Consider the following 13,725-nt stretch of genomic DNA (forward strand, 5'->3'; position numbering starts at 1 on the left):
GTGCACTTGTGTCTGTACTTTGTCTGTATTCGGTCTGTATAAACGATGTCCTGATTTGTGTTGTAAGTTGACCAAGTCAACCATCCTCCGGTTTGACTTGGACAACAGTTGAAAGATGTTCTGATCGAAGGATAGCCTCGAAGGATACACCTGATCCTTCGAGGTGATCGAAAGATATGGTTCGACCATGGTTCGACCATTAGACCTCGAAGGATGATCCTTCGAGGTCCATGCTGATCTTTCGTGTAACATGTCGATAGATGATCCTTCGGACCATCTATCGATCCTTCGAGCAGACCTGCTGAGCTGGGTATATATACCCATGCATGTGTTGAGTGTGAGAGTTCTGCATTTGCACACGAGAGATAGAGAGCTTGAGAGCATTCTGTCCAGAACTCACACACACACTTAGAGAGTTTATAGAACATTCTGTAAACATTGAGCTTGTAACCGAACCCTCATTGCATTAATACAAGTTGTGTTAATCGGTGAACTCGTGTGTTTGTTTCTCTACTTGCTACTAACTCGGTTTGCTTGCTAGCTTGGATTCCGCACTCGCTAGTAGGTTTGTATAACAAGGTTTAGGTTCGTAATCCTCCGCGAAACAGGGACCTACAAGTGGTATCAGAGCTAAGGCTCTTAACCTTGTTTAAAACCGGGTTTTACAAGTTGTGGTGTGTTGAAACACTTGGTTTTGCACCTGTTTTTACTTAGCTTCTTGTACTTTCTTTGAGTAAAAACGTGTCTAAACTAACCGGGAGTGTTTAAAGTGGGGTTGGGTAACTTGAAAAATTGTTTTAAGTAATTTTGAATTTTCCGGCCATATTCCGGTTAAAAATTCCGGTGACTGGGGTTGAAGATAAGGTTGCCATTTTTGGGCATTATTTTTGAAAGTCAAAAAGTAGGTGAAGATTTGTGTGCAGAACATACCTTTCTGCCGAAAGTACTTCACCAACCCATCACCTTTTTCACCAACCTATCACATCAGATCAGTCTGTGTCAGAGGTCTCGAAAGATATCTTTCGACATCGAAAGACTATCCTTCGACATCTGTCGATCAAGGAAGGCTCGAAAGATTGTTATCCTTCGACCCATCCTTCGAAGTCTGAGTCATATCCTTCGAGAAAGGAATCTAATCGAAAGACAAGTGTCCGAAAAATAAGGATCTATCGTATTGGTGAATCTTTCGAGATCTGTTGTTCGAAAGATAAGGATTTAGCTCGAAAGATAAGGATCTTTAAAAGGAGAATCCTTCGAGCTCTTGAATCTTTCGAAATCATTGTTCGAGAGTCAACAGTAATCTTTCGAATACTGTTGATCCTTCGAACAAGATTATATCTTTCGATTGTGGTCTGTTTATAGTTAACAAGTTTCTGTGATTTCAGATCTTTCGACCAGGATCTTTCGGTTGTGTTTCGGATCATTCTTACTTAGCATTTATTTTGCTTATCTATCATGAATCCGAGTTGGTGGGGAAGTCCGGCTCCAGACAGTGGAAAATACATGAATACCAGTCAATCTCCATCATGGGCCGAATCGCCAGTATCTACATCCTCACAAACAAATGCCACTCCAGCTGGTCAATGGGCGTTTGTTTCAAATCAAACTCCGAGTATTCAAAGTCTTCTACTAAGCGAAAGTGAAACCGGAAGTTTGAACAGGCCTCCAAAGTTGATGCATCTTAATGAATATCCGGGATGGGTTGATCGTTTCCATACATATATTCTTGGTCAAAATACAGAGTTATGGTTGCGGTTCACTACGGAATTCGATCAAACTATCGAGGTTGCTGCTTCTTCGACAGCTACATTTGCCGATCTTCCTGATGATCAAAAGAAGACGTATGACTTAGAAAAGAAAGCATACGCTATTCTCACTCAAGCACTGAGCAAGGATATTTATCATCAGTTCGTCAGTTTCAAGACTACGAAGAAGCTGTGGGATGCATTGAAGACAAGAGGAGTAGGTAATGAAGCCACACGTCAACTACGACGAGATCTACTAAAGAAAGAATTCGATGGCTTCACATGTATGGATAAGGAGTCCTTGGGAGATATGACAAGCCGCTTCTATCATCTACTTACTGAGCTGACCAACTTTGAAGTCACAACGACTCCAACAGAGGTGGTAAAGAAATTTGCCGATGCATTGCCTCCTCAATGGAATAACTTCCTGGAAATCTTGAAGTACAACGGAACGTTGAAAACTACAAATATCAACGATTTCGTGCAGCTTCTGGAGAACAAGGATCAGGAAGAAACGTTGAAGGCAAAGAGAGTTGCAGTGCCACAGAATCCAGAGATGTATTATGGCACCTCCACTACTTCATCTGCAAAAGCCGGTTCACATGCTCCACTTCAAACGGCGTTTGTCACAAGCACGGATATGTATGGCAATCCAGTGCAAGTTCCTGTAAAGCCGCCTCCAACCACAGATTTGTATGGAAATCCAATACAACCACCTCCTCCTCCTCCTGCTCAACAACCACAATATGCGTGTTATGGAGGAACATCATCTGCTGCAGGTCAACAATCAAAGCCAAGTACAGTACAGCTCGACACGTCAAGCTTCTCTAAAATCAGTGTGGAGATAGCTAAGGAACACATGGAGCTGCTTAACACTGTAGTGAGCGCGTACTGTGGGTTGATAGAAGGTCAGATTGGAAACATTAATCTGACACAAGAAGATTACAGGCAGATTGATAAGGAAGAGATGGACTTGATGGATATCAAGTGGGCCTTTGCGAGTGCAGTGAGAAGAGCAAAGGATTGGATGGAAAGTACTGGCAGAACCAGCTTGGAAAGTAAGCGAGACACCAAGTATGGGTTCGATAAGCAAGCTGTTAAATGCTTCAACTGTGGTGAACGGGGCCACTTTAAAAGGGAATGTACAAAGCCAGCACAGCACGGGAATCAAAATCCCTTCAGAAACCGAGGCAACCAGCAGAATCAGAACAGAAACACTGAGCGTTCATTGGTGCCTGCAAATAACCAAACCAACCGAGCACTTGCAGTTCAGGTGGATGAAGGTTGTGACTGGTCAATCCAGTTGGGTGCTGATGCTCCTGATGAAACAGCATGTTTTGCTCAGGTTGTAAAGAAGCTAGTTCACACCAGTGGTGGAGAATCTTCTGCCAGTGGTGGTGAATCATCTGAAGATGAAGATTCGTCTGGTTACAGTAGAAGTGTTGATGAAGAATCATCCAATTCTGGTGATGATTATGTGGGTGAGACATCGAATGCAGCAATCGATGCAGATATTGATGAACTCTTGGAGGAAGCTGCAGCAGAAGCTCAAAGAAGATCTATTCTGGTGGATCAAGCTGCTTATACTTCGTCTTCTCTCCATTCAGCCTTTATGGCTAATGTCGACGGTTCATCAAGTCAGGTATGTGTCGATGAACCCACTGCTGTTAATTGTGATGAATGTGCTAGGTTGCATGCTAGATGTGCTGAGATGGAGAAAAGTATGTCTGAGTTGCAAGGCAAACATGATGCTTTACAAGCTAGTTTGTTTGACTTGCAAGACAAACATACTACTGTGAATGAGAATTTGAGTGTCTTGCAAAGTAAGCATGACGCTTTGCAAGAAAAATATGATGTGACCTTTCTCCACAATCAGAAATTGACTGTGGATCTCTCAAAATGCACAGAAGCCAACATGTTTCATGAAAACCATGAAAAAGAATTTAAGTCAATGATTGAAACATTAAAGAAAGATAAAACTGAATTGACAAAAATGGTTTCAAGAAAACAGACGGACATTAATTTGTATATCTCTCGTCTTGAAACAATGCAAAAAGAGATGGCCTGTGTGAAAACCGAAAGTGATGCGATCAAACTCAAGCTAGACAGTTATTTGAGTTCTAGCTATGTGTTAGATCACATCATTGACGTTCAGAAGGAAAAGAGAGATGTCACATGTATAGGCTACAAGAAGTGTCCACCACCAGTGAGACATAATTATGACGCCATGCCTGATGAAGAGGACAGGGTATTCTTTGAACCTACTGTGCCTCTAGATGTTAAGGAGTTTGCTGCAGGACTCGGATACCAAAAGGAAGTATCCTCAGATTCAGATGTGTCAGCAGATACATTTGTGAGTGCTGAACAGAATCAAGATCCTCCAGTTGTGATTGAGGATGCTGATTCGTCTGATGATGAATCTGACGATACTGTCCCAGCAAAGTCTGATGCGGTAGCCAAAAATGAGGACATACCTCTTGAGAATCACATTCTATGTGATCCCCCTGTCAAACCCGCTAAGACTGTTGCAACTGAGTCCTCGTCTGAGAAGGAGTCGGAGAGTGTGAATTTGCTGTACACTCTAGTTGGTGATGATAAAATTTACTCAGACAAAGATTTTCCCATTAAGAATGTTAATCAATCCTTAATCTGCAAAGTCTTTGAGAATTCGACAAGTAAGTTCTTGGGAAAGGCAGGACCTAAAGTTACAGTCACACAGTGTCCCCCAATCCCAAAGGCTGAAATTCGAAAGCAATTTGGAAACAAGAAATTACCAACAGTGACAACACAGCAAAATCACACCAAACCCAAAGGTAAAACACCGGCTCAAGCTAACAAGAAGCCGAACCAAAAGAAGAAGAAGAATGTTAACTTTGTGAAATCGACGGGAACAGACAAAATTGAGAAGTTTGAAAATCAATCTAACTTAGATTTTGTCAAGAAAGCTATTGTCGAGAAAAGAAATGAACCAAGCAGTTCAAAAACTAGTACCTCGAGTTCACAAAGTTCAACATCATCGGCTAGACGATCACATGATTCTTCGGGGTTTGTAGAACGAAGATCATGTTTTGAGTGTGGAACCATTGGGCACATTATTAGAAACTGCCCATATCTTCATAAGCAGAAAGGAAAGGTTGATGATCCCCGTGGCAAAACTGACCGTAAGCCAACTGTTTCCACAAAACAAGATCCCCGCCTTGTAAAAGAAAGGGAAAAGAAACAGAAACGCCAACAGGTCAAAAAGATAGAAAAAGCGATTAAAACCGATGCGGTTCAAAAACAATCTGTTGTTGTAAAACCAGAAACTTCTAAAACTTCAAATCATCAAGAAGTTAAACTTTTAAAGAAAAACACTGGTGAAACAAAACAGACTTGGAAACCAAAAACGGTTGTTGAATCAGGGGGACCATCACAATTCACCAACCATCAAAGACAAGAAGTGATTGTCATTGATGAAAATGGAAGACCCAAGACCACAATGGCTTGGGTCCCCATCTCCAACTAATTCATTTGAGTTCATGTGCAGGGTGCTTCAGGAGGAACTATCAGTAGTCACTGGATTGTTGATAGTGGGGCATCCAGGCACATGACGGGCGACATGAAGCTTCTCTACGACGTTAAATCTATTAGAGGAGGTTATGTTGCTTTTGCTGGAGATAAAGGTGGATATATAACGGGTGAAGGAATGATATCTAACGGGATTGTCAGCTTTGACAAGATCAATTATGTGCAACAACTTGATCACAATCTTCTTAGTGTTTCTCAAATTTGTGACAAGAAATTCTCAGTACACTTTGATGCTAATGGATGTTATGTGCTGAAACCCGGCTTCAAAATTCCAAAAGAATGGATTCTCTTGTCGGCTCCAAGGATAAATGATTTGTACGTCCTTGACATGAGCCAGGCTATTACTACGTCTGCACAAGCAACTTGTTTCGTTTCTAAAGCCACAGAAAAAGACACTATCTCTTGGCACAGACGAATGGGCCACATTCACTTACGCAAAATGAATCATTTGGTTTCAAATGAATTGGTGAATGGTGTTCCCCTCAAAAATTTCCATCTTCAAGACGTCTGTGTTTCGTGCCAGAAAGGAAAGCAAACAAAGAAGAAGCACCCTACAAAGAAGATCAACACAGTGGCAGTTCCTCTTGAGCGTTTGCACATGGATTTGTTCGGTCCTGTCAAGCACAAGAGTATTCGGGGTGATCAATACTGCCTCGTGGTTACTGATGATTATTCAAGATTTTCTTGGGTTGCGTTTATGGCACACAAGAGTGAAACCTTTGGCATTATCAAAAACTTGATCATTCAGATTGAGAATTTGTATAAGTTGAAGGTTAGGCGGATACGTAGCGACAATGGTACTGAATTTAAGAATCATTCCATGGCGGAGTTCTGCACTTCAAAGGGTATTCTTCATGAGTTTAGTGCAGCTTATACTCCTCAACAGAATGGTGTCGCTGAACGTAAGAACCGCACATTGATCGAGACTGCTAGGACAATGTTGGTAGAGTCACAGTTGCCCATTCCATTCTGGACTGAAGCTGTGGCCTCTGCATGTTACACATTGAACAGAGTCCTTACAGTCAAAAGACACAACAAGACCTGCTTTGAGCTTCTTCAAAAACGGAAACCAGATTTGTCTTATCTCGAACCGTTTGGAGCTCCATGCACAATCATCGATCCTAATGGAAAGTTTGGGGCAAGAGCAATTGATGGATACTTTCTTGGGTATGCCACCCCTAACTTACGAGTCTGGAATCTAGAGACTAAAAGGGTCGAGGAATGGTCTGAGGTCAGAGTACAAAGGCACACCTTGCCAGTCAAAAATCCGGGTCAACCTTGGATGTTTGAGTATGATGACTTCTTCAATTCGATCAATGTTGAAGCCGTTGAAGAAAATGCTGCGGCTAGGATGTTTTTCGAGAGTGACAATGCAACAGTTTCACCGGTGGCTCGTCCAATTCTTGTGAATCAAGAACCATCTTCTTCGGTGAACAATAATACTCTCAACAATGAGGATTTTCATGATGCAAACGAATTGAACGAATCTTCAGAGGATGATGAATTTCTAGATGCAGATCAAGAAGCTCCTACAACAGCAGTTCATGGTACTTCAGAGGGTACTCCTCCAGTGGTTACACATAGAACAGCTGAGACTACTGCATCATCCTCTTCGTCAATTCCGGGTCTTGAATTGGTTGTTGATCTTAATCTTAACAACCTGGGTATAAATGTTCCAGTTCCAGATAATCCAGAAACAAGGATTCATAATACCCATCCTCAACAAAACATCATTGGAAATGTGCAAAGTGGCGTACAAACAAGAAACATGTTGCGAAACAACAACAATGCAGGCTTGTATGCAGCTATTCGAGAATCCGGGCAACAAAACGATTGGTCCTTTGCGTGTTATGTTTCACAAGAAGAACCAAGAACGTGGAAAGAAGCCTTAAAAGATAATGCTTGGGTTGAAGCAATGCAGGAAGAACTGCAACAATTCCAGAAGCTGGGTGTCTGGAAACTAGTAGAGAAACCTGCTGGATACAAGAAGATTGGTACCCGTTGGGTTTTCAAATGCAAAAAGGATGACCGCGGAGTTGTTATCCGAAACAAAGCTCGTTTAGTCGTTCAAGGTTTTCGTCAGATTGAAGGGATCGACTACAACGAAGTCTATGCACCAGTGGCACGTCTCGAAGCAATTCGAATCTTTCTAGCCTATGCGTCCTTCAAAGGATTCAAGGTTTATCAGATGGACGTGAAAAGTGCATTTTTACACGGTGTGGTTGAAGAAGAGGTGTACGTCGAACAGCCTCCAGGTTTTGAAGATCCTATCCATCCCGATCGGGTTTGGTTGCTCAACAAAGCTCTTTATGGTCTTCATCAAGCACCACGAGCTTGGTATGCAACCTTATCACACTATCTGCTGGAGAACGGTTTTCGTAGAGGTCTTATCGACTGTACTCTCTTCATCAAGGAACAAGATGGAGATCTTCTTCTGGTACAGGTATACGTTGATGACATTATTTTTGGTTCTACTAATGATGTCTTGTGTAGGGAATTCGAGCGCATCATGTAGGATAAATTCGAGATGAGTGCTATGGGGGAAATGACTTTCTTCTTGGGCCTACAAGTGCAACAAACGGAGTCTGGGATATTCATCCATCAGACTAAATATGTTGGTGACATCTTGAGCCGGTTCCAGATGTCTGATGCAACGCCCATTGGTACCCCATTGCCAACTAATCACGGAATTACTCCAGACTCGAAGGGAGAAGCTGTTAGCCCTTCAATCTATCGCGCTATGATCGGATCTCTTATGTACCTCACAGCATCAAGGCCAGACATAATGTACCCGACGTGCCTGCTTGCCAGATATCAAGTTAATCCGAAGGCCTCACATCTTGCTGCTGTCAAAAGGATCTTTCGTTATTTGAAGACTTACCCCGACACCGGTCTGTGGTATCCTAGGGATAATAACTTTGACTTGGTCGCATTCAGTGATTCTGATTTTGGCGGATGTAAAATCGACGGCAAATCCACAACGGCTGGATGTCAGTTTTTAGGAAATCGCCTAGTTACATGGCAGTGCAAGAAGCAGACGTGTGTAGCTACATCAACATGCGAAGCTGAATACATTGCTGCCTCAAGTTGTTGCTCCCAAGTTCTTTGGATCCAACAACAAATGCGGGACTACGGTTTTGAATTCCTAACTACTCCTATTTACGTTGATAACTCTGCTGCTTTAGATATCACTAGAAATCCTGTGCAGCATTCAAAGACCAAACACATCGAAATCAAATATCACTTCATACGTGATTGCTTTGAGAAAAGGCTAATCGATGTTGTTAAGGTCCACACCGATGACCAACGTGCCGACTTATTTACCAAAGCTTTTGACAAATCTAGATTTGACTTCTTATTATTGGTAAACGGCATTAAGGTCAAGCAAGAGTAAAACCAACATCGGAAAATCATTTTTGTAAATATCTTTGTGTTTTAAATTTATCTTAGTTTGTTGATTTTAGGGGGAGTAAATCCAAAAATCGGAAAATACAAAAACATCGAAAAATTTCAAAAACACAAAAACAATAGAAAAACAAAAATGAGTTTCCTGGAGAGCAAAAGAGAAAATGATAGTACATCAGTGGTCTATCCAAACCTCTTTAAACCTTAAATGCAAAACGATAAGCAGCTCTATATAAGATGTATCGGTAGGCTCACAATCATTTTAAAGTGTGCAGGGTGATATAAATCTTAATCGACTGAAGATCAGGTGGGAACCATTCATTGGCATATGGTCTTAGTACCGAAATTTCGTTTGATAGATTGCCGAGGTTCTGAGATATTCGGTCTTTATGCTGCTTATCATCTGGGTATCATGGTTGTATCTTTTACCGAAAAATAACGGGGACGCAAGTCTAGATCTTCCATGATACTATACATACGTGTACATATTGCATACTGCATTCGACCTCAATAAGTGATAAACAATCACATGTCCAAATCAAATAAGTGATAAAATATCACATTTATCCGGGTGTCAAGTTCGTCTCTCTGCTGTACGGAAGTACTGACCTGTTCACGGACTTGCACCTGTGCCCTCATGCATACGAAAATCAAGTTCCTCATCAATAAGTGATTATATCACAAAGGACTTGTTTTCAATTCAAAATAAGTGAGTATCTCACAATTTATACGGTCAAACAGATGATAATCGGTATACTCACCGGTAAGATGAACTCTCGTGCATACCTTGATACGGGAATGTGTCGTGATGTGGATGAACACCGGTCGGTAAGTATAAATCATACATTAACGTATCCTCTAAACATGATTACATCTGATAAGTTGAGCTTAAGTGGACAACGATACCGATAATTGTTATAGGATGCTTATCTTAATGTTAACTAACTGAACAACAAGAGTGTTTTGGCATGACCGTACACTGATATGATTCTCTTACCCTCGAAACTCGCAAAAAGAATATCTGTATATGTTTATGTACTGCTTAACTTTTATTATTTCTTTTAAACAGTTTCGTCGTTTGGTGCATATCAGCACGACATTAGCGGTGATGTCGTTTGATAACACTCAAAGGATTTTAACTTGTTGTCTTTTAATCTCAAAAATACCAAAAAGATTTTAGGTGTGTTTTAATATAAACTTTATAAAAGCCAAAAAGATTTTCTTTCTACTTTGTTTTCGATCGTACGATGTTGGAGCTCAAGTCTTCGTTACCTGAAACCTGACGGAAAACCGAACTGACTAAATCTTCATAAACGGTCAAAAATTTGCAGATTTTGAAAGTTAGTGTTTTAAATTGATAAATTTATTAAAACTTTCAAACTGTCGGACGGTGTTTGTTTGTGACATGGTCATTCATGTGTTTATGTTAACTATATTCCAAGCAGTTGTTCTCATTACGCGTTTAGATTTCTTGCATGTGCAGATTCTAAAGGCTAGGAGAACATGGTCGATGACAAGCTTTGGAATGAAGACACGACAAGAAGGCACTCAACTAATGAAGATGATCGAGTTGCCGCTGGCCATCATCAACACCACAAGGATCTCACTTCATAAAGATAAAGTCTTTTCACGAGCATAACTCAAGGGGGAGCTTATGTTAAGGGGGAGTTTGTCAACACACTTCCTACATGATACGGGTAGTTTGTTGATACACTCTTTGCTTTCAAGACGTGAAGACTTTGAAGATCCTCCGACATTGAAGACTTGAAAGGACATCAGAGTTTTGAGAACTCGAAGACCCAAAGACCGTCGAAGTTCAAGACGAGTCTACATTTATTGGAAGACAAAGACAAAGCTACAGCCAAGGGGGAGTTTGTTGGTGCACTTGTGTCTGTACTTTGTCTGTATTCGGTCTGATATAAACGATGTCCTGATTTGTGTTGTAAGTTGACCAAGTCAACCATCCTCCGGCTTGACTTGGACAACATTTGAAAGATGTTCTGATCGAAGGATAGCCTCGAAGGATACACCTGATCCTTCGAGGTGATCGAAAGATATGGTTCGACCATGGTTCGACCATTAGACCTCGAAGGATGATCCTTCGAGGTCCATGCTGATCTTTCGTGTGAACTGTGATCGATAGATGATCCTTCGGACCATCTATCAGATCCTTCGATCCAGACCTGCTGAGCTGGGTATATATACCCATGCATGTGTTGAGTGTGAGTTAGTTCTGTCATTTGCACATTCGAGAGATAGAGAGTGTTGAGAGCATTCTGTCCAGAACTCACACACACACTGAGAGAGTTTATAGAACATTTCTGTAAACATTGAGCTTGTAACCGAACCCTCATTGCATTAATACAAGTTGTGTTAATCGGTGAACTCGTGTGTTTGTTTCTCTACTTGCTACTAACTCGGTTTGCTTGCTAGCTTGGATTCCGCACTCGCTAGTAGGTTTGTATAACAAGGTTTAGGTTCGTAATCCTCCGCGAAACAGGGACCTACAACCACAATTGAAGCACTTTACTGCCTGTTTATCGAACCCATACTTGGTGTCTTTCTTGCTTTCCAAGCTGGTTCTGCCAGTACTTTCCATGAAATCCTTTGCCCTTCTTACAGCACTAGCAAAGGCCCACTTGATATCCATCAAGTCCATCTCTTCCTTATCAATCTGCCTATAGTCTTTTTGTGTCAGATTAATGTTGCCAATCTGACCTTCCACTAACCCACAGTACGCGCTCACTATAGTGTTAAGCAGCTCCATGTGTTCCCTTGCTACTTCTACACTGACCTTAGAGAAGCTTGAAGTGTCGAGCTGTACTGTATTTGGTTTTGATTGCTGACCAGCAGACGATGTCCCTCCATAACACGCTTGTTGTTGAGCAGGAGGAGGAGGAGGTGGTTGTATTGGATTTCCATACATGTCTGTGGTGGGAGCTGGCTTAACAGGAACTTGTACTGGATTGCCATACATATCTGTGCTTGTGACAAATGTCGTTTGAAGTGGAGCATGTGGACCGGTTCTTGCAGACGAAGAACTGGAAGTTCCATAATACATTTCTGGATTTTGTGGCACTGGAACTCTTTTTGCCTTTAATGTTTCCTCCTGATCCTTGTTTTCCAAAAGCTGCACGAAGTCGTTGATGTTTGTAGTTCTCAAAACTCCGTTATACTTCAAGATTTCCAAGAAACTATTCCATTGGGGAGGCAATGCATCAGCAAACTTCTTCACCACCTCTGCTGTAGTTGTCGCTACTCCAAAATTGTTCAACTCTGTAAGCAAGTGATAAAACCGGCTTGTCATATCTCCCAAAGACTCCTTATCCATGCACGTGAAACAGTCAAATTCTTTCTTGAGAAGATCATGACGCAATTGACGTGTTGCTTCATTCCCTACTCCTCTGGTTTTCAACCCGTCCCACAACTTCTTCGTTGTCTTGAAACTGACAAACTGGTGGTAGATATCTTTGCTTAACGCCTGAGTGAGAATGGCGTATGCTTTCTTTTCCAGATCATACGTTTTCTTTTGATCTTCAGGAAGATCGGCAAACGTAGCAGTATCTGAAGCAGCAACCTCTATAGCTTGATCGAAATCTGTAGTGAAACGTATCCACAGTTCGGTATTTTGACCAAGAACGTATGTACGAAATCTATCAACCCAACCCGGATACTCGTTTAAGTGCATCAACTTAGGAGGTCGATTCAAACTTCCGGTTTCGCTTTCGCTCAATAAGATACTTTGAATGCTCGGAGTTTGATTTGATACTAATGCCCATTGACCTGTCGATATGGCATTTGCTTGCGAAGATGTCGACACCGGAGATTCGGCCCATGAGGGAGATAGACTTGTATTTGTGTACTTTCCACTATCCGGAGCCGGTGTACCCCACCATGAGGGAGTTGAACCTGTACTTGTGTATTTTCCACTATCTGGAGCCGGAGTTCCCCACCAACTTGGGTTCATGTTTTATAAGAAAAATGAATTCTATATGAATATCTCGAATGATAACAGCCAGCCGAATGATCCAAGCTCGAAAGACAAGACAAACACAAACTTGTTAAACCTAAACAGACTAAGATCGAAGGATCAATAATTGTTCGAAGGATCAACAGTGTTCGAAAGATCACTGTTGAATTTCGAACAATGATTTCGAAAGATTCACAATTGAAAGATCCTTATCTTTAAAATATATATCCTTCGAAAAGATTCCCTAGATCGAAGGATAAGTCTCAGACTTCGAAGGATGTTCGAAGGATGATTATCTATCGAAACTTCCTTTGATCGAAAGATGATCTTTCGACTTCGAAGGATATCCTTCGATCTCTACTGACACGGCTGACACGAAAAGTGACAGGTTGGTGAAAAGGTGATGGGTTGGTAGAAAGCTTTCGGCAGAAAGGTATGTTCAGACCATACCTTTTCACCAAAACCAATTTGACCAATAAAATATTGCTTAAAATGGAAAGATCTTATCCAGAAACCGGTCACCGGAGTAAGCCGGAATTTGGCCGGAAATCACCAAGTTTCTTAAAAACAAGTTTTTAAGTTACCCAACCCGTCCTTTAACACACCCGGTTAGCTTAGAACACGTTTTTACGTCAAGAAATGCGAGAAAAACACTAAAAACGGGTGCTAAACCATGTGAGTTTTTGTCCAAACACTCCAAAGTCTTGTATAAACTCGGTTTTAACAAGGAAAAGAGCCAATGCTCTGATACCACTTGTAGGTCCCTCGGAGGATGAGGTTAAACCTTAACCTTGTTATGTTAACACACTAGCAAGTGCGGAATCCAAGCTAGAGTGCAAACCGAGATGAAACAAGCACAAACACAAGACACACAATATTCACCGATTAACACCACTTGTATTAATACGAATGAAAGGTTCGGTTACAAGCTCAATGTTTACAAATCTATTTTGCAAACTCTCTCTAGGTCTGTGTGTGCTCACAACAGAAAGCTCTCTCTTTTTCTATGTCTGTCTATCTTTCTGTCTAGCTTGCTTC

This window comes from Helianthus annuus, chromosome 6 (genome assembly GCF_002127325.2).
Source record: "Helianthus annuus cultivar XRQ/B chromosome 6, HanXRQr2.0-SUNRISE, whole genome shotgun sequence".
Classification (NCBI taxonomy): Eukaryota; Viridiplantae; Streptophyta; class Magnoliopsida; order Asterales; family Asteraceae; genus Helianthus; species Helianthus annuus.